At 44.1% G+C, this 21,080-nt stretch overlaps 1 protein-coding gene across 2 annotated transcripts in view; it reads right to left on the bottom strand.

The window, feature by feature from the left end:
- The window catches only part of znf438 (zinc finger protein 438), a 79,731-nt gene extending 59,239 nt beyond the window's left edge, over positions 1–20,492 (bottom strand). For both annotated transcript variants that reach the window (XM_083658394.1, XM_083658395.1), the window contains exon 1: positions 20,398–20,492. The gene's annotated coding sequence lies outside the window, so the exon portion shown is untranslated. The remainder of the gene's footprint in view (positions 1–20,397) is intronic.
- Between the last annotated feature and the right edge of the window lie 588 nt (positions 20,493–21,080).

The following is a 21,080-nucleotide window of genomic DNA, read 5'->3' as shown; positions in this document are numbered from 1 at the left end:
AGCCAAGTGGAGCGCGCTCACAGCCCAGCCCATCCCACGGCCCGGCCGGGCAGCAGGGAGGGACACCATCCTTAACAGGGTGGCAAGGCCCTCTTTTGGGGCGCCTGCATCAGTCACTTTTATGGGCGTAGGGCGGCGTGGGGTTTAACAAGACGTTTTACTCGTCAAGGGAGCCGACATTACATAACCATAAAACCATGAGGTCCACAAATCACAGGGCCCGGCTCGTGACGCATGTAAGGGCCGGGCGTGTTGTGCGGTTCGCAACCCTGCCAACTAACTGCACTCACTTGAGTCATATTTCTGGGTGTCCTGCCTATCAACCGGGCTAAAACAAACAAGAACATACCAACAAAAAAAAGCCAAGAGCGCAGGAGATTTCTATGATAACCTGTTTTTCCACTGGCCACAACCAGACGATGAAAGCAGCCTATAGGCCAGGTTGTCCCTCCAGACCGCATGAAAATGAAAACGCAGCTCTCCAACGCTAACAGCTAACCTAGCTGCCCGCCGCGCGCTCCTCTGCGTTCTTTTTCCAGGGAGCCTGTGCCATAGCTGGAGCGCCTCCACTGACCAGGGGCGTCTGTGGTTGAACTGCACCAGTCCACAGGTCCCAGAGAGACGGGCAGCGAGCAGGCAGGCAGGCTCCGCTATGCCTGACATGGAGCGCCCTCACTGGGGGAATGACTGAGTAATGGCAGGGTAACCTGATCCAGAGCTGGGAGGGAGTGGGAGCAACCCTGACGCCTAAATCATAGCTGTGGGATGGAGATGGGGAGAGAGAGAGAGAGAGAGAGACTTGCACATGAATGCGTTTGCGGAGGGAGATGCACAGAGAGACCAGGAGACAGAAAGGGAGAGAAATAAGCAAGTGGAAAGGGGGGGGGGGGGGTGAAGCGGGGCTGGAGGGTTAGACAGTGTGTTTGGGACAGAGGGGCTGGAGGGTTAGACAGTGTGTTTGGGAGGCTGGAGGGTTAGACAGTGTGTTTGGGACAGAGGGGCTGGAGGGTTAGACAGTGTGTTTGGGAGGCTGGAGGGTTAGACAGTGTGTTTGGGACAGAGGGGCTGGAGGGTTAGACAGTGTGTTTGGGAGGCTGGAGGGTTAGACAGTGTGTTTGGGAGGCTGGAGGGTTAGACAGTGTGTTTGGGACAGAGGGGCTGGAGGGTTAGACAGTGTGTTTGGGACAGAGGGGCTGGAGGGTTAGACAGTGTGTTTGGGACAGAGGGGCTGGAGGGTTAGACAGTGTGTTTGGGACAGAGGGGCTGGAGGGTTAGACAGTGTGTTTGGGACAGAGAGGGCTGGAGGGTTAGACAGTGTGTTTGGGAGGCTGGAGGGTTAGACAGTGTGTTTGGGACAGAGAGGGCTGGAGGGTTAGACAGTGTGTTTGGGCTGGAGGGTTAGACAGTGTGTTTGGGAGGCTGGAGGGTTAGACAGTGTGTTTGGGAGGCTGGAGGGTTAGACAGTGTGTTTGGGACAGAGGGGCTGGAGGGTTAGACAGTGTGTTTGGGACAGAGGGGCTGGAGGGTTAGACAGTGTGTTTGGGACAGAGGGGCTGGAGGGTTAGACAGTGTGTTTGGGACAGAGAGGGCTGGAGGGTTAGACAGTGTGTTTGGGAGGCTGGAGGGTTAGACAGTGTGTTTGGGACAGAGAGGGCTGGAGGGTTAGACAGTGTGTTTGGGACAGAGAGGGCTGGAGGGTTAGACAGTGTGTTTGGGACAGAGAGGGCTGGAGGGTTAGACAGTGTGTTTGGGACAGAGAGGGCTGGGGGGTTAGACAGTGTGTTTGGGACAGAGGGGCTGGAGGGTTAGACAGTGTGTTTGGGACAGAGGGGCTGGAGGGTTAGACAGTGTGTTTGGGACAGAGAGGGCTGGAGGGTTAGACAGTGTGTTTGGGACAGAGGGGCTGGAGGGTTAGACAGTGTGTTTTGGGACAGAGGGGCTGGAGGGTTAGACAGTGTGTTTGGGACAGAGAGGGCTGGAGGGTTAGACAGTGTGTTTTGGGACAGAGGGGCTGGAGGGTTAGACAGTGTGTTTGGGACAGAGGGGCTGGAGGGTTAGACAGTGTGTTTGGGACAGAGGGGCTGGAGGGTTAGACAGTGTGTTTGGGACAGAGGGGCTGGAGGGTTAGACAGTGTGTTTGGGACAGAGGGGCTGGAGGGTTAGACAGTGTGTTTGGGACAGAGGGGCTGGAGGGTTAGACAGTGTGTTTGGGACAGAGGGGCTGGAGGGTTAGACAGTGTGTTTTGGGACAGAGGGGCTGGAGGGTTAGACAGTGTGTTTTGGGACAGAGGGGCTGGAGGGTTAGACAGTGTGTTTGGGACAGAGGGGCTGGAGGGTTAGACAGTGTGTTTGGGACAGAGGGGCTGGAGGGTTAGACAGTGTGTTTGGGACAGAGGGGCTGGAGGGTTAGACAGTGTGTTTGGGACAGAGAGGGCTGGAGGGTTAGACAGTGTGTTTTGGGACAGAGGATGCCTCTCACGCACGTGCTGCACCCAGTGCTGCCTCAGAGGAATGACAAGGCGTGGGCTTGGGTTTCAAATTGACCAGCCGGTCTCAGACAGAATAAACAAGCGTAGGCCCAGAGTGAGTTATATTTCCCCCAATGTCTAGAACTAATTGAGAGATTTAGGCTGGCATTGTTGTGAAATAAATTAATCCTTCTCTATATAGGCCAACAAATTTAACTGGGAATTCACCAATCTCACGTAGCCTACAGCATGTCATTTTTGTGTCCACGCTGTTTAAGCTACAAGCTACATCTAGACTAGACCTAAAGCCCTCAGTGTTTCCATTTCACCATCTGACTTTTTTGTTTGCTGGGTTTTGGAGAAGGGTTTAACAGCCAAGGTTATCATAAACTAAACTAAAACTAAGATTAAACCTAGGCTGTTGCAAGGGGTACTCTTGTCTACGTCTAAAAAAAACTAAATAGAAATTAAATATAGAGGTGAAATGTTCTTAGTTTTTGTCTATTGTTTACGTGCAGGATAGTCAAACGAATGAATTTGGGGTAAAGAATTTCGGGCTATTTTTTGAATGCTAATTGGGGGGGAATCATGATCAATGAATGAACTTAACAAAAATGCATGATTTATTTTGCATTACACAATATCTGTTGCAAACATAAGATACCCATTATAAACTCATTGCACCTTCAAAAACTACAATTCTTATGAAAAACACAAAAACCGGAACTGAAACTACAACTACTACAATTCTGAAACTATTAGAAACTAAACACTGGTAAAGAAAACTAAAACCACCTATAATACCACATTGAAAACTAAGACTAAACTGAAATGCAAACAAATATTGGAAGCTATATCAAAATAAAAATAAATATAACCATTAACCATAAGCCACTGTGGCCACTTCTCCATTATAGTGGCAGAACACAATTTCCTGTTTAGATCTGGCCTATACTGAGCTGCGTTTCCAAAACTGTTCAGCTTGACTATTAGTAGAGAGGTGATGGAATATGAGATCAGAGGAGCATCACTTCACATCAGTCATGTAGCTTACCGTAAGCTACCAGCCAGTTGCTGTAACTGTATAGGGTGTACTGTACGATGCTCTCACCGACAGATTGTGACTCTTTTATGATGTTACTCCACACCGACAGTCTCACCATGCGCAGGGTGGACAAAACAGTTTGCTAGAAATGGAACATAGCCAGGAACTATGCTAATGCTCGAAGGACCAGCCTATTATAATAATATACCTTAGTTCCCCGCAGCCTACAAATCCTGTAAAAGTCAGTCATTAGGCTTCATATGTCATTTGCATTAACTTTTCTTGGAAACATGGGTCTAGCCAGACCAACAATTTACCAGGAAAATGTTCACCAGACTATTACTGAACCACATCCCTTTCGATCCACAATATGGTCTCCATTCATTATTCAGGCTTGAGATGCTCTTTCCTTGTTCTTCTCCTCTCTGTTCTTGACAAGACATCTCAAACACTCAATAGCCCGGATAGATATTTGCTGCTTATGATTCATGCAGAATGCAATGGAGGGGGAGGGGGGACACATCTTTTTTATCAATTAGGTTAAACATAGGCTAATTCTCTATCAGACCTTCAGATTTCCTCACAAAAACGACACAAGAGGATTGTCTCTTGTTGACTCATCCGCAAACTAGCCAAAATTGTAATATATATTTAGAGTATATTAGTGGAGAGATGCACTTAATCCAGTTATCTAATGCTTACACTATGGCCTATATTGTGTCTATAGTGTAGTGTAGAGACACCATGCTGGGAAAAAGTAGGCTAGAGTAGGCCTTCAAGCACTATTTCACTTAGAAAAATGCAATTAGTATCCTGTATAGTGCTCATCATATGCTCGTGCTCACATTTCCCACCTTGCAAAGCAGTTGATGTAGATCTAGTGGATTAGCTTCAGTATCACACCCCTCCTGTAAAACATCAAAAGAGAGCTGGGTTGCTCTTGGCCCTCTTTTGTTATTAACCCATTACTGAGACTATTCTTTCCAAAGCGGGGCAATGAGAGGAGAAGAATGTGTGGCGTGTGTGTGATGCGGTAATATGATCTTGGTCATGACTGTGGGAAATGTTAGACAAGCATCTACGTTTCCTCTGCCCGCTTCCACCCTGCTCACCTAGCCACATGTGAAACCACACTGGAGCTGCTCACTGGCCAAAGTCAACACTCCAGTCTTTCAAATGGCATGTTTACACCAGATCCCAGGTTTACATCCCAAGCCATTATTCATATCCTGATGGTGAACACACTATCATGACACGCTGTGTAATACTTGGTTAATAATCTGTGTCTGTGTCTCTGTGATGTAGCCTAAGGCCTGAGACATTCCTGACTGCAAGCTCAAGGAGTAGGCTGAAGATAAAAACCAAAAATCTGAAAATTAGTCTGTCATAGCAGGTGTGTGTGTGTGCGTATATATCAGGGTTCCGACACCTTCTGAAACATCAAATTCAAAGACTTTTCAAGGACTTCCCAGGTCCAAGGGCCGATTCCCTAAAATCCAAGGAGCCAATACAGCATAGTTTGAGACACGGATCAACTTTCTCCAGGCAGGTGGCGCATGAAACAAGGACGAACGGCGGGAGACACACATGCAGACAGCGAAATGAAGCCTATTTATAACCTTTTTTTATAAAGTTTTTTCTCTCGTTCTCTCAGATCCAGGACATATACCCCTAATCCAGCTTCCCACCCGCAGACACGGCCAATTGTGCCTGTATGGACACCCGACCAAGCCGGAGGTAACACGGTGGCTCGAACCTTCGGCCCTCGTGTTGCTAGGTAGGGAATCAATCAACCACTACCCAGACGCCCAGACAATTTACTAATGTTAATTAAAAATATATACCGGTATATCAAAAGAACAACTTCAATTTCTATTCTTGCACCAAATATTTAATTCAAGAACTTTCAAAGAAACCAAGTCTATTTATGTTTATTTTCAATAACTTTTAAGGCCTTGATTCGCCCCCACCCCGAAATTCACAAACTTTCAAGGATTTCAACCCGTGAGAACTCTGATATAAATAGAGAGCCAAAGTGAACGTCACTTCCTGCCTTTCTCTGTGTAAAAGCATCTGAGAAAAATATGAATGGTGGTGAACGGCGAGAGATAATACTTTTTTGATCCCGTTTGAATTGTGCCACAGGGTGCACATGTTTGTCAATGTAAAAGATAACTTTGCAAGTCAAGAAATTCGCATTTGTAAAACTGTGGCATAGAGGTCGACCGATTAATCGGCCGGCCGATTAATTGGGGCCGATTATTGGCATTTTTAATTAATCGGCATCGGCCTGCAAAAAAAAAAAAAAAAAAATTTGGCAGGCCAGGCCACCGGGCATTTGCCCGACGTGCCCGATTATGCAGTCCGCCACTGAATGTGAGTCTTCTCATGCACCCATGAGCCTACTGTAACGTTACGTTTCCTCAGTCACCACCATCTTCTGCAAACACACTTCTCCCATCAAATGACAGCAAATCTAAACAGTTACATTATTATTATTATTATTATTATTATTGTTAATGTATAGAACAGTGCATGAATGAGTTCTCTGACATACTGCTCTCTCGCTATAGCCTACCAGTCACTACTGAAATCTATACCGCATAACCCAATGTATTTTTCTATTTAATAAAAAGAATAATCAAAAACATGTTACTGTACTGGCTAAGATAACATCTTATATTAGATGTAGGCCTACAGTATAATGTTATATTCGATTTTCAATGTGCATGAATGGATAATGGAAATCTAGGCTACTAGATTTCTTTAAAAAAAAATACCAACAGAAGAATATTGCACATTTTTTGGGGGCGCTACCCACACGTTTAGCTGTGTTTCTCATTCCACGAATGCACAATCCTTACAAGTTGTACCCCGTTGTAAAGGTGACTAAATCAGGCTTTCCAACTATATAAAATACAATACCAATTGGTGTTATTAAAGGGGAGAAATAATCGAGCAAAATAACGTTTCCAAACCTTTTTTGAGGAGTTTATTTTAATCGTATTTTATCGAATGAAAAAAAAAAAAAATCGGCATTATATATCGGCCATCGGCCGCCCGGCTCTCTAAAGATCGGCATCGGCATCGGCCATTGAAAAAGCAATATCGGTCGACCTCTACTGTGGCACTATAAGTTATAAATCAGAAAGTCTATGCACAACCAGTCGCATAAGTGGCGTCTCTCCCTCCAGTCCATGTTGTTGATGGTGTGACGTACTATTAGGGGTGGGGGAAAAGATCGATACACCACAGTATCGCGATATTTTGCCTGACGATATTGTATCGATATTTGGACGCCAAGTATCGATATTGCAATGGCCATGCCAGGCCACCGGGCTACTATAAACTTTATTTCCAAGGCCAGCAGTAAACAAACGGTAGCATATTTTCATTTTGTTTTAACAGTAACAGTTTTGTCATAACAGTAATTTACAAATTCCCCAGTTACTGAATGGGCTGCACAAGATGTTTTGTGTAAGTGAAGTTGCATTGTTCAAAAACTACCTAAGTACAGTAGTCCACACACACATCCAGTTAAGGTGGACTGTAAGTAGACTGTAACAAACAGTTCAGTTTGTCAGGTGCATGCAACTATGACATGACTTTATGAAAGTTGTTGGTCTGTCTACTTGACAATGTTGCTGCAATAAAATGGTTGAAGTCAGATGTACAGACTGAAAAATTGTTCTTATATAAACCAGATGTTGACAAAGTATTCCTTTGGTGACATCATTTGCAGTTGAAAAAGTAAGAAATCGCAATATATCGCAATATCACAATATTCAATATATCGCAATATTCAATATATCGCAATATCGGCGATATCGCAATATCGCAATACTATTGTATCGTGACTCAAGTATCGTTTTAGTATCGTATCGTGGGCATCTGGTGATTCCCACTCCTATGTACTATACTGTGCGACACGAGAGATGTAGTTGATTGACAAAACTAAACCGTACGTTTCAGTTTCAGGACAAACTGCGACTTTCTTGACATGCATAGTTATCTTTTAAATTGACCAAATGTACATGTGTACCCTGTGGCACAATTCAAACGGGATCAAAAAAGTATCATCTCTCGCCATTAACCACCATTCACATTTTTTCAGACGCTGTCCTGGTACACAGAGAAAGGCAGGAAGTGACGTTCACTTTGGCTCTATTATATGAAATGGCCTTGCTCATCCTGACTCATCCTAGTCCTGACCTCAAGAGTCTGTTTGGAGCATAGTGGCTGTGTGTTATGGGGGTTGTTGCAAAGTGTTTGAGAGTTTTACCAAATGCTAAGTGCTGTTTGCTGATAGTGGCATTTAGTTGCTATGGAAAAAATGTGTTGCTTTTTGTCATCAGCACAAAACACTGTTGAGGCTGTGCTTTTTCTACCAAAAAAAGTGTGAGCACACCCTTATGAAGGCTGTGAACCACTTCACTTCCAGTCACTTAACACGTTCAGTGCCAGCGACGCCATATGGCGTCATTAGAAATTTACCGTACAGTGCCAGCGACGCCAAATGGCGTCATAACTCCAAATTGTTTTTTTGACGGGGGGGTGTCGATCTAAGCTTCTTACGTCGCCTCTAACAATATTGTAGCTATTGGAGGTCGATAACCTATTTTACAAACCCATTAGGTGGCGACAGCACTCTCCTGATCAGAGAAAAAGGAGCCAAACACACAGAAATAGTCACTGTGGAAAATGAGGAAATCGCATCGCATCCGTCCGTATGCATCGACGTGCCTCCATAAACGAGCACAACGCCAGCTGTGCACCCAGCAGCAGCATCCGCTGTCACAACTGAGCACTTCCATGTACGCTGCAACAGCACATTAACATAATCAGCATTATTATTCCGAACTGGAAGCATGCCAGCCCGTGACAAACACACGCGGAACCAAAAAGCTGAATGTCGCGCACCATTCACTGTGTGTGCGCAGCAAACTCAGCAGAGACTGAGAGCCACCAGACACATAAGACACACCCAGGAGGCGTGTGCAGTTGAGGGGGGGGGGGGGGGGGAGCACGGAGAGCAGCAGAGCAGCATACACTTCACCCAGACAGACCCAGACATCAGAAAATTAGCTTCAGAGTCAGAGATGTGCTTGAAATGTTTAATTTCACAAAAGGCTCATTATCTCAGCTCGTAGAAAAAAAGGTATGTTTTTCGTTCAATCAAGCTATCTTCTCCGGCTCATAACTAAAGAACGGAAAATGGGATCAATAAACTTTTTTTTGCAGGTGATAGAAGAGAGTCTCATCGTTATTTGTGCGTGTTCAGTGTTTACATAGTAATTATTAAAAAAATTATATGACTGTTTTAAAATGCATTGCGGCCTATGTGGCACAGCAAGCAACCTTTTGCCCAAGGGCCGTGGCACTGAAAGTGTTAAGTTCCTGTATCTGTGCCACGGAGGTTTCGCCACTGCCATGCCCACTTAGGAGACTGATCAGCCAATGACGTTTGACAGACAGCCAATCACAAGCTGATGATGACCATGCCCATTTAGGAGACCGGAAGAGTACCATTTCTTACAATTGGCAGAGCCTTCAGTGCGGTGTCTCTATCTAATATTAAAGATCTCTGGCAATACCACTGTTTATGAGAAAGGGCCTATTAATGTTGCATGCCATGTTGAGAATACAGATCTATTAATGTTGCTGCCATGTTGAGAATACAGATCCAGTAGTCCTGCTGCATCGACAGCACCGGGGAATTGTGATTAATTTACAAAACCTTGGATCAAAAGGAAAACAAGCTAACTTTCAGTGCCACTAATTTGATCTCATAGAATAGATTCCGGCTTTGCTACAACCTCAGGTGCTCAGGTGATGGGTTGGCATTACACTGGAATCAACTACTGCGTTGTCAATGGACTACATCAAATGACCCAATACCATCAGCACTACTGTACTGACACCCCCAAGGTGCCTTCGAGCAATCCAGGGGAGCTGCTGAGCAGCATACAATGAAAACCAGTGATTGGACTGGGCAGCTCCCAGGTGTGAATGAATGTTAACTCTGAACGTGAAGCACAGCATTGCTGAAAAAGCACGTCTTCAGTCAACATTCCCTGGATAAAGGTTGAAAAAAGTGTGGGGTTTTGACCTTAACAGCATCTTTTATGTGCCAAAAACTGCCGCAGCAGATAGTGAAAACAATAAATCGTATAAGGAAAAGGAAAGCCAAGAACACTCCCTGGAACAAAGCCTATACCACAGAGGGAGAGCTGTTTCCAGTTTCCCTGAAAAGCCTCTGACTAGAGGGGAATTTTCTCCTTCACTTTTGCCAGTATCCATCTTCACTTCAACACAGATGATCATATCCCTCCTTTTCAACATCGTAGAGGTGCTTAATCAAGATCTTCAACCTTATGTTTACTGACAGACACACCTCTTGGCCTGTGAAGGGGTGTTGTTCTGTAGCTGACCCTGACCTCTGACCTCCCAAGCAAAAATCATGTCCGTGAACAGCGTGCAGGGATCAGTACAGCATCACGTCCTGCTGTATCACACTCTGTAGCCTGTAATCAGTCCTGCGTCACACAGTCTCAACAGTCAAGTTATCTGAAACTGTTAAAAGGGAAAAGCACAAACGTGTGCCCCCCATACCATCACCATCCCTACTGACTCCCTAGTTGTCAATGTCATTTGAGTTACATACTGTAGTGTACACAGCCTAGTGCAGCACAGCATCCAAAGCAGTGACATCAGAGATGCTCCGGTTAACTGGCCACTGCTATCAGACATTTACTGTAAATATGAGGTTATGGTCACCCTACTACAAAACTCAATCTGATTGTGTGAATCATACAATGGGAGCCATTTCCAGTAAGCATTTAGTCATTGATTTGTTAGGGCTACTACAACCTGCCCAAAACAGGTGTCATGTATTTTGGAGTCAGCTGTTGTATTTGACTGAGAAGATGCGCCGATTGCGATTTTGTTGGCCGATTCCGATTTCCGATTTTTGAATAGTCTGACTTGCCGATACCGATTTTTGCCGATTCCGATTTTTTTTTCTAAGAACAATAATTTTTTTTTTAATTTTTTTTTTTTTTACTTTGCTTTAATAGAAAATTAACATTCATGTCACATTTCTTATCATTTGCATGAGGTAGGACATCTCACTCAAAAACATCTCAAAATAAAAGTGTTCCAGGTTACTGGACAGAGCTTTTCTTTTTTGTGTAAATACAATGAATATAAAACAATTAATTCCAGTATATCCCACAGCTATCATGCATTTACTTTTCCAAAAGAAAAAAGGTGCAACAGAACAGGGGCTTCAGATGGAAAGTAGCCTATGGCTAAATCTGTTACAAAGCATATCTTCCCCTATGGGGTTTAATGTTTTTTTTTGTATATGTCCCTGCCAAATAAACTAATAAACTAAAATAAATAAACGTCAAAATGTTATCCATGGACAAGGAGTTTATAGCCTATAGCTCTGGAGCCCAGACCTTCGAAGCCATGCCCACTCTACAGTTGTGGATTTGGCTGTTTGAGTAGCCTAGATGAGGAAATGAGTTTGAGTTGATTCAGTTTGAATATCGTAGTTTACACACAGAGCGCGTTTTTTTTAATCCGCCATTCGAAAAAAAAATCATCTCGCACAGAAAACCTTGCACACTGGTCCGATGCGTTTTATTATTATGTTCGTCGTTCTATTCGCAATACGAAACAAAAGTCCTCTCCTGACTGTATGCACGTTACAACGTGAGTGACAGATAGCAGCAGGAGCAGGCAGCGGTGATGTGGAGGCTGGTCTGGGAAGAGGGGACGGTGAGAGAGTGACAGTCAGAGAGAGAGCGAGAGGGAGGGAGGGAGGGAGGGAGAGAGAGAGAGAGAGAGAGAGAGAGAGAGAGAGAGAGAGAGAGAGAGAGAGAGAGAGAGAGAGAGAGAGAGAGAGAGAGAGAGAGGAGGCGGACGGTGTGAGGGTAGTCTGGGCACCTTCCACCCCGCTTTTTGTCATGGGGGCGTAAACCCCGGACCCAGAATTAACACCGGATGGCAATGCGCCTAACAACGTCTTTGTTGCCGTTAGCTTGACGCGGTGATGTTACCTAAACTAGAGTCTGATCAAAACAAAGCTAGCGTTACATAAAACAAAACGTTTATGCAATATGGCATCTCCGCCACCACCGCCTGACACACCGGTCAAAACGGTGAAAGAGGATTCTGATACTTGGGTCAAATTGTCAAGTTAACGTGAAAGTTGACGAGCTAGAAACGCTGCCATCCGGTCTAGGGCGGGCTCTAGGCGGGAACCAGTAGGGTGACAAAATCAATTGTGGGCGGGAGCCAGGCTCTTTCTCGCCGAGATTATTATTATAGCAGAGCTTTACTGTATGTCAGAATAAAAATCGGTGTTGGATATTAGCCTGTTACTGAAGGACTGTCTAACGTTACCGCTTTTATTCACATCAGTCATTTGATTTCTTTGAACAGCGGTTTCTGCCTCCACGAGCCTACAGCAGCTTATAAACTCAATAAAACCTGCATGTCTTTTTTGTGTGTGGAAGTAATGTGTAATCTCCAGGGCTTAAAATTCAGCGTGGGATTGCGAGAATTGCACATATTTTTGCCAATTCCCGCAGATTTGTAATTTATAATGCGGGAGAAGTCCCGCAATTGTTTGCGTGCCACTGTCTATAATGTTAAGCTGACGCAGCGGGACGAACATTGCTGAATACGGACGACTGGTCGGACACATTAGAGGGCGGATTGTTAGCTCGCCTGAACATCAACGTTACCTCAGGCAGCGGTGTAGCAAGCAGAAAACTCCTTGTTTGTGACTAAATATCCACGCATTCAAAGCACTTCATACTCCCAGAGCTGGCGTAATCCATATAAAAACCCCTCATGTTTTACCCGAAATGAAACGTCCAAGTTTTGTGTCGAAAAAACAAACGGCTAACTGGAGCTAACGTTAAATTGAGGGTAGGGCAAGTCCCTCTATAAACCATAACACTAATATCTGTGTTGTTTCACCTTTGATTGAAAAATGCTTCCACCTGATTTAACTCATTCACTGCCAACAACGTATGAACACGTTTTCAGAATCCAGCTGTTCCCTGCCAACAACGTGTTTACACGTTTTTGGCATCGATTTTTTTTTTTTGACGGTGGGTTGTGCATCTAAGCCTTTTACATCTCTTATATAATTATTGGAGCCACCGAACGTTTACAACCCATTCCACCGACCCACTAAGTGGCAACAGTGCTCGCCTGGCTAGAGGAAGGAAAGCATTTTTTTAACTTGTCAAGCCATTCTCAGCCCAGCCATTCTCCTTTTCGCGCTGATTGCTGGCGATGCGGGATTGCAAATTTACATAATAGATTCAGCCGATCTACTATGATCGGGTGATAGATTACAGTTGGAGGAACACACTTTGAAACACGCAGCATAAATATGACCAGAATCGCAAAAACTTCTCTCAACCAAAACTCCAAACGAGCGAGTCCTTCCCGACTTCCTCAAACAGCGGCCCAGACATGCAGGCACAGGAGAGCAGCAAAGCACTGACTGGTGACAAGCTTGTCCGCCCACGGAGGGCGGAGTTGAAGCAACTCGAGAGGGAGGAGAGAGAGAGAGAGAGAGAGAGAGAGAGAGAGAGAGAGAGAGGGAGGGAGAGCGAGAGGGAGGGAGAGAGAGAGAGAGAGCGAGAGGGGGAGGGAGAGAGAGAGAGAGAGAGCCAAAAATGAATGGTTAAAGTGACAGTTCCATCCAATTTCACAAAAAGCCGTTTATCTCTGAATATTCTTTTTCACGCTAAAACCATGCTGTATTCAACTGCTAATGCTTACATAACTACTAACTCTACAAACTAACTCTTTTAGACAGAGAAAGTACACATTCTATTAGTACTTTTGAGATATTGTATGTTCACAAACTCCAAGCTGAAACGAATCCTCGGCTCTTATAAAATGAGCCATAATCCTCAAAAAACGGCTTGGCAGAAGCTACCTACAGCAAAAAAAAACGTCTGGCAGTCAATGTGTTAAGAAAATATGTAATATTTTATGTAATACATAAAACCATGAGTCAGCGTCACATCACGTATTTTCTTTAATCAGGTGGAAACAGATAATGCGAGCTTTGCCAGTAACATGACAGTAAGAAAGGCAGATGTAGTGAGATGGATGATTTAATATTCCATAGCTCTGACCTAACCAAATCTAACTGTGAACACAAAACAAAGAACACGTCTGATATAATATGATGAGTGTTTTGTTAGTGTATCACTCAATACAAAAAAATAAAGGCTTTGATAGAACCAAAAGCCTATGGCTCCTAGTCTGCAGATAAAACACAATGAACCATAGTAATTTAGACTCAGGTGTGCATAAACTACAGGTTAAGAACTTCCTTTTTTAAATACAAAATTGTGAAATTATCGCTTATCGGACAGGAGAAGCAGATATTTGTTGGTTATAGTATAGGCTGAAAAAAATTGCTTAGATGTAGTAGACTATTCTGGCATGTATGACAATGTCCAAACCCAATGTCAGCCTCAGCTCCATTGTGCACTAGGGATGGGCGCGAGTACTCGGGTACTCGAGCACTCGTTCATAACGTCAGTATTCGAGTAACGTTTCTGCTGTTCGGGTACTCGCCCCACCCCTTTAAAAATGGTATAGAAGATCTATGCACGCATCGTTATGTGGATCTGGCAGCAACCAGCAGCAAACTGCACGGCCGGGCGTCATGTCAGCCAGAATGTACAAGTACGTCATCCGCTTTGTTGCTTTCAAAATAAAACGCGTAACCTTATTTATTTTGAGTAATGCGTTACAGCCACAGTTTCACGCCATATAACATCACAACGAGTATTTTGATACAAGGTTTGCTGCTTCATTCATTGAAATACTTTTTCTCCTCCAACGTGCATCAATAAGCTATTTACTTTTGTTTAAGTAACATTATTTTGAAAGTTTTAACCGGAAGTTTTCCAGCTCATCCTGAAAATGGTGGCTGGAGATATGCTCCCACACGCTTCTTCACAGCGCACGCCCGATAAAACTCATTCAAAACATTGCACTAGTTTAGCGTTACTGACTACACTGTCGTTTCCCATAACGTTAGTCACAAGAAATGTGGAGAAAGAATCACTTTTTGGGAGACAATCGCTTCATGGTGATCACTATTCAGCTGCAGCTGTAACGTTAATCACACTGGTCAGTTTTCACTTTTTGGCAGAACACCGGACCTTGTAATCCATGGATTTACGTTAATGTAACAGTGATCATAAAGTAAAATGGATGATACTGGACAATAACCTGACATTGCTGGACAAGACATGGAAATGCCTTCGCTTGTTTCACAACGTGTCTGTTCCAAAGCGCTATGCCATCCATCCAACCATCGGAGATAGACTACTGTCTGAGGTAGGCTTAGCTTAGCGTCACCCAATATCAGTCAGTTCCTCTCCTGACAAAAAATGCTCCAGGTAGCGCTTTTTCCATGCAAAAATGCAAACGTAATGTGTGAACAGCCCCCCACACAGCAGATTACCCCTGCTCAGTCATTACCATAGTAATGACACAGACCCCCCCTGCGCGAGTGCTCGAGCACTCGTCCGTAATAGAAGGAGAGTACTCGACTATTTAAATTGCTTAAATGCCCATCCCTATTGTGCACACGGCACCTTAGTGCACTTTGGAGACGTTTATGTAACCTTTTTATGCCCGAAGGGGCCAATACCCTAGTTTAGTACTACCAAATTTAGTAGCCAAAGCAGAGACAGCCATTAGCCAGGCTAAGGCTCTGCTTTGGCCACAGCTGTGTCTGTTCCTGTTGCGCATGACTGACAACAGCGCTAGCCAATCAGCGCTAATTGTTATTCGTTCTCGGCACGGATTGGCCCGGCGGTATAGGTTGAGGCGATGTCTCGTCATAGACGCTGGGATAGCTGGTTCAGCCTGGCTGGGGGCGTGGTCAGGGTGGGGTAAATCTCCCATTCTATCCATTCAGCAAAAGTTAGAATTTAGCTGCTAGCCCAGCCCAGGCAGACACGATCGGGGATTTGACCACCGCAGTAAACGCACATCTGAACAGACGTCTTGTGTTCTGCTCTAGAATCCACAAACCTGGTGAGTCTGCCCATGGAGATATATGGGCGGTTTTACCCCACTCGCGCGCCAGCTGTATAACATTTTGTGGGCGTTCCCACACATGCCGACTGTCTCTATAGGGCCAGAGAAAAGGCATCTGCATATGCCAATTCCAGACCAAGAACAGCCAATTCCACAACTGTGGAGTGGGTGGGGCTTCAAAGGTCTGAACCCAGGCTACCTCAGATAAGGACTGTGATTTATAATCAGCAGTGGCCATATTACAGGCTTACATATATTTCATCATGGTCCTGTACATCAGTGATTCTCATCCTTTTTCATATGTCACCCCTAATTTAGGACACATTAGGGCCACGGACCCCCATTTGACGAGATTTTTGTCTCTCGGACCAAAATCTGAGAATATTTGTATTGTTTGATATTTATGGCTATCTGTATTGTAGGTAGAGATAACAGTGAAACTGAACAAAAGTCAGTTTTCTACATGCTCTAATTGTGTTAACTTCTTATAAATTAAATAATGCTGAAGTTTAACAATTCATCAACTTTCTGGGGACCCCCTGTAACCCCCTCAGGGACCCCTGGTGGTCCCCGGACGCCACGATGAGAACCACAGCTGTACATGACTGCACATTTTTGAAAATGCGTCAAAACAGTGTATCTAGGTACGCAATCGACCAAACCCCTCTAACTTGGCAAGGTGTTTAAAACATTTTCACTAGCAAGGAGGTGCGCGCCGCTGTCAAAGAGTGGGAACGTTTGGCTTATTTGATCCGAAATTGCTAAAAATAGTAACGTGTGGTTGCATAGCGGCGATATTTTACAAAAACGAGGTGAATGTCAATTCACGTACTATATGGGCTTATTTTTGCCGAAATGACTAAAAACAGTATGTGGTTGCATAACGGCTAGGGTTGCCAACCGTCCCTTAAAATACGGAATCGTCCCGTATTTCTAAACAAAAGGACGTGTTCCATATTGAACTGATATGGGACGTGCTTTGTCCCGTATTGGAGAAACATTGCAGTGAAAAGAGTGAAGCGCTATTTGTGAGCGAGACGACTCCTCCACCCGCTGCTGTTCTGCCCCTCAGCTCGGCCTGTCTGTGCTGTGGTGTCATGTTACGTTCAACTACCATAGAATGCGCTTCTCATTCTTGTGAGTCACGACCAATGAGAAGCGCTGTCAGCGTTGCTATAGATTCAATAGACTGACGACATCACGTCGTGACTCAGCCAATGAGTGTGTTCTGTTTTGCACATTGAGTTACTTGCCTAACCTTTACCAAGTTGTTTTACTTGCCTAACCTTAAACAGGATGTTTTTACTTTCCTAACCTGAACCAAGTTGTTTTACTTGCATAACTTAACCAAATGTATTTACTATAACCCTGGCTTGCCATTTGCACTACCGTTTGTTTTTTCTTAAGATACCACTGTTTTATTCTAAAGAATGAGAAACTTTGTTTTGTAATGCCAAAATAAAATTCTTGAATGATAATGTGTTACACGCTTAGGAACCGTTCGTTATTTAGGGAAGGGTCCACTGGAGGAAAATAGGGGAGGGTCATCTTGTTTTAAATTTAGTCTGGGGGAGGGTACACTCTCTTTAATTTGAGTCCAGGGGAGGGTTATACAATTTTGATTTGATAAAAATATATAAACTTTTTTTGTGTGTGTAATGTTTGCTTTTCGGACTTCAACAACTACTGAGTTGCTTCATTTACACCCCTCCTGTCCAAACTGTTTGGTATGTCCCGGTGCATTGTTTCTCTTTGGCAGTCCTATTTGTCGATATTTGTGCTTGGCCTATCCAGACAGTATGCGTGTACAGTATCTGGTGAATCAGTGGCGCTGTTCTGTGAATAATATGGAAGTACATTTCCAGCGCGAATAACCCACTGGAACAAAGTCGAGCAAACAAACAGACATGGCATCACAAAATATATATGGGCTCTATCATTGCATCGGCCTGCGCAGAAATTACGTTAAGTCTGCGAGGGATATTTATACCACCAGGATGACATATATGTTTCACATAGGGTTGTGTTTTGATTTCCAGATTATATTTTGTCCAATATTGAAATGTTCTACAATTGCATGTTGTGTAATACACATTATTTCTATCAAGCTTTCTATCTATTTAGGCTAATTTGGTTGCTATTTATTATCGAAATGTATTAGCCCAATGCATGCTGGGAGATTGGCTCTGCGCAATTACGCACAATAATAGAACCAGCAAACTTTTTTTCCATTAGTCATTGACCGCTATTTAAAGGGGGACTAACCCCCTAGATATGTATTAGAACAGTGATTTGAAAATACCTATGGAAAAAACCAAGAAATGACATATACTCTTGTCTATACTAGACTCTTTGGCTGTGTTAAGTCAAGATTTTTTTTCGGAAATCGACGCCATTACAGTTTGCCTACTGCCTCAAAAATAATTTATTTGAGAGGGGCGATATCTTTATAAATATCAACAATTAGCCAACGCTGGTGGCCTGTATGGAAACAGAAAATCCTGAAATGGTTGATAGTTATATCAATTTGGCCATTCAGTGGCGAACTAGAAATTTAATTATTTTTGTCCCATTTTGTCCCATGTGTGTGTGCGTGGCTTGCATGTGGCTTGTCTAAACTTACGTTAAGAGCCTCGCTGCTCGCAGCACACAGCACACAGTGAGGACAAACCTCTCGCTCTGGGGTAACACAATGCGAGATTTCTCCACGTAATTCCCTGTCAGGGAAGGCAGGAGGCAGCGCAGAGCTCTTCTCCTCCTCACACTGTTCCCATGCGAATCCCCCCGAGCAGCACACACACACAGACAGAGCCAGTCGCTCTGCTCTGCTGACTTGATTTCCATAAAAGTTGGCGTTGCTTGTACACAGTGATGATATTAGCCGATATGTTTAGAGAAGCTTTGTCACATTGTCACGTCGTAGTATAGCGTTATATTTTACATGTCCGCTAAACTGCGACGAGATTTGTTTGCTGAAATGTCAGACTGTTGAAAGCCCCCGCCTCTCACTGCTGGTGTGTGCTGCTGCCGCGCGCCCCCGCGGGTGCATGAGAGAGCAGACTGGCCGAGAGAAGTGCTTCTGAAGTCGGACTGATAGCCGCGGAAATGTCAGACTGAGCACAGAGCTGCTGCTGCTGCTGCTGCTGCGCGCGCGCCCGGAGCTTGGTGCTAGTGCATGAGGTTACAGTACGACTCTCTCCCGCCCGCTCCCGCCTGGCTGGGCTGGAGACAGTGCTTCCAACTCGGACTGATAATATAAACATCATCATTCGAGCTTATCCAGGTAAGATATTAATAAAGTAGTGACACATTCAGCAGGAAACTAACTATAATTAAGACATGTGCCAACTTTGACGACGTTTGGTTCAGTATTTTAAGAGCAAACTTTAATAGGAATAGGCTTGGAGTTCTGAGGAGCCGAAAGGGTACAGGGGGGGTAGGGGAGTAATTATCTTGAAATCCCATAGTCTTTGGGGACAACCTGACGTCAGGTTGTACCAAATCTCCCATTCATTTGAGAAAAAAAAAAAAGCAGTGTTGGCCCCTTAGAGGGCGCTTATGCCAGATATGCTGCTGAAAAATGATACAAATGGTAAAATGGCAACAGTTTGGTGTCAAATGTGGAAATTCTGACCAGAATTCTTCACACATCACCCCCAAAGTCATATAGGCCTATATTGGTTAAAAGCTGAAAAAAAGTGTTTTGGAGGTTAGTTACACTTTAAACACAAATATTGCTATACACAGACTGAAGATTGTTTCACAAGCGAAAATAGCATTATGTAGCGACCGGAGGAGGCGGTCGCTCTGATTGGTGACAGTTCTGCTCTAAGAAGCGTAAAGGATTATGGGAGTTCATGTTCTTATGACGAGCTGTGCAGGGCTGTAAAATGTGGTGGAAATGAGCCATATGGCAACCCTAATAGCGGCCGCTTTTGTTTTGAAGGCTAAACGTCCAAAACGGAACTCTTATTTGGTCATTTAACGTAGCTTTAGCAGTCTCTCTCTTTCAAGATTCAAGATATTGTCACTCCTTGTACAATTATGCATGTGTGAAATGATTGTGCTGGGGGCTCCATTACAAGACATAGGTAGGTACAAAGTCACAACAATTATATTATGATTATTTTCAGTCTCTTTCGCTATGAACGGTCCTGGGCGGAAACAGGCAACCAGCAGCTGGAAACAGGGAGGGAGGGTGTCATGGAAGCGCCCACTGTCTCACCAGGAAACTCGTGAATAGCGTGTAAATCCATACACCTGCACAGGTACATAGCTAGCCCCTTTTGGGACTGTGTCATAGACTGTATAACTGTGTCATCGATCTAACTGTAACAGAGTTACCAGTTAGACTTTATGCGGACAAAATGCCTAATTATCAACACGGCAATGCAATGTTTGTTTATGCAATAAGTGTTTGCATATCTCCTTGATCTTACTGCGGGAATCCTAATCTGATGACGTATTTCTGCAATGCATATCTGCAGGGGGTAGCTAGCCGATATAGGCCTCTGATTTATATCACTATGACGCCGGGGTGACATTTATCAACCCGCTGTTGGATGCATTTAGCCTTGCACATACTATTTGCACTTTGATAATGTTATTTGGCTCAAAGTTGCTATGCATACTGTAAATATAGACCAAAGCCGAAGCAATCTTTCTCATTGGAAGGGAAGGCTAACCGTCATAACATTGCAAAGGAGCCCTGTTTGGCTTCCCTTTTCTAGGTATAAAGGCAGCGGACTCCATAGAAATGTTCGATTAACTTTAAACTCGTCTCACCTTTATCCCCAGTAACGTGGAGGGCTCGCCTTCAGACTATACAGAGGTTCATTTTTCACAAAATGTCTAGTAAACCCGTCGATCTTCACAACTGTTTCTCTCCAGCCATCTTGAGCCAAACCTTCAACTCGAGTCCGTAGGGGTGACAAGCACGACCGTGATTTTTATCGGTCACTATTTCGAAGATATAAGGACGAAAATAACTTTTGCCACAAGTACAAAAACAACTATTTTATTATCTGTGAACAATGAGTGTCTCATACGAGTGCTGATTTAAAATAATCTAAACGCCAATTTCTTGTGACCCCCATTCTAAGCATAAATGGTACGGCTCGTCAAATTCCAATTCATCTCGGCTAATGTAGCCAATGAGAATGAGCGTCTGTGAAGCAACTGGAGCGTTATAAACTCCTGTGTTGTCACAAATGTGTCAGACAGAAACTAGGAACATTTTGTGGAAACATTTTGGTCATTAAAACAAAACGATACATAGTAGCTCTAATACTGGAAATCTCCAGCGAGCAAAAAGTAAACTCTTGAGCTGTACGCACAATCTCCAAGGCACTCCAGGGAAGTATTGTGTAGTAGACTGTGTAGACTAGAGCCTGTTGCTCAGTTGCAGCATAGAAGTTTAAATGTAACAACGTTAAATGTAATAGTTTGTTTGAAGTTGAATTGTAACA

The sequence above is a fragment of the Poromitra crassiceps genome (assembly GCF_964638095.1).
Source record: "Poromitra crassiceps genome assembly, chromosome: 2".
NCBI classification, from domain to species: domain Eukaryota; kingdom Metazoa; phylum Chordata; class Actinopteri; order Beryciformes; family Melamphaidae; genus Poromitra; species Poromitra crassiceps.
The sequence above is the reverse complement of the archived record's forward strand: the minus strand, read 5'-3'. Positions and strand labels throughout refer to the sequence as shown.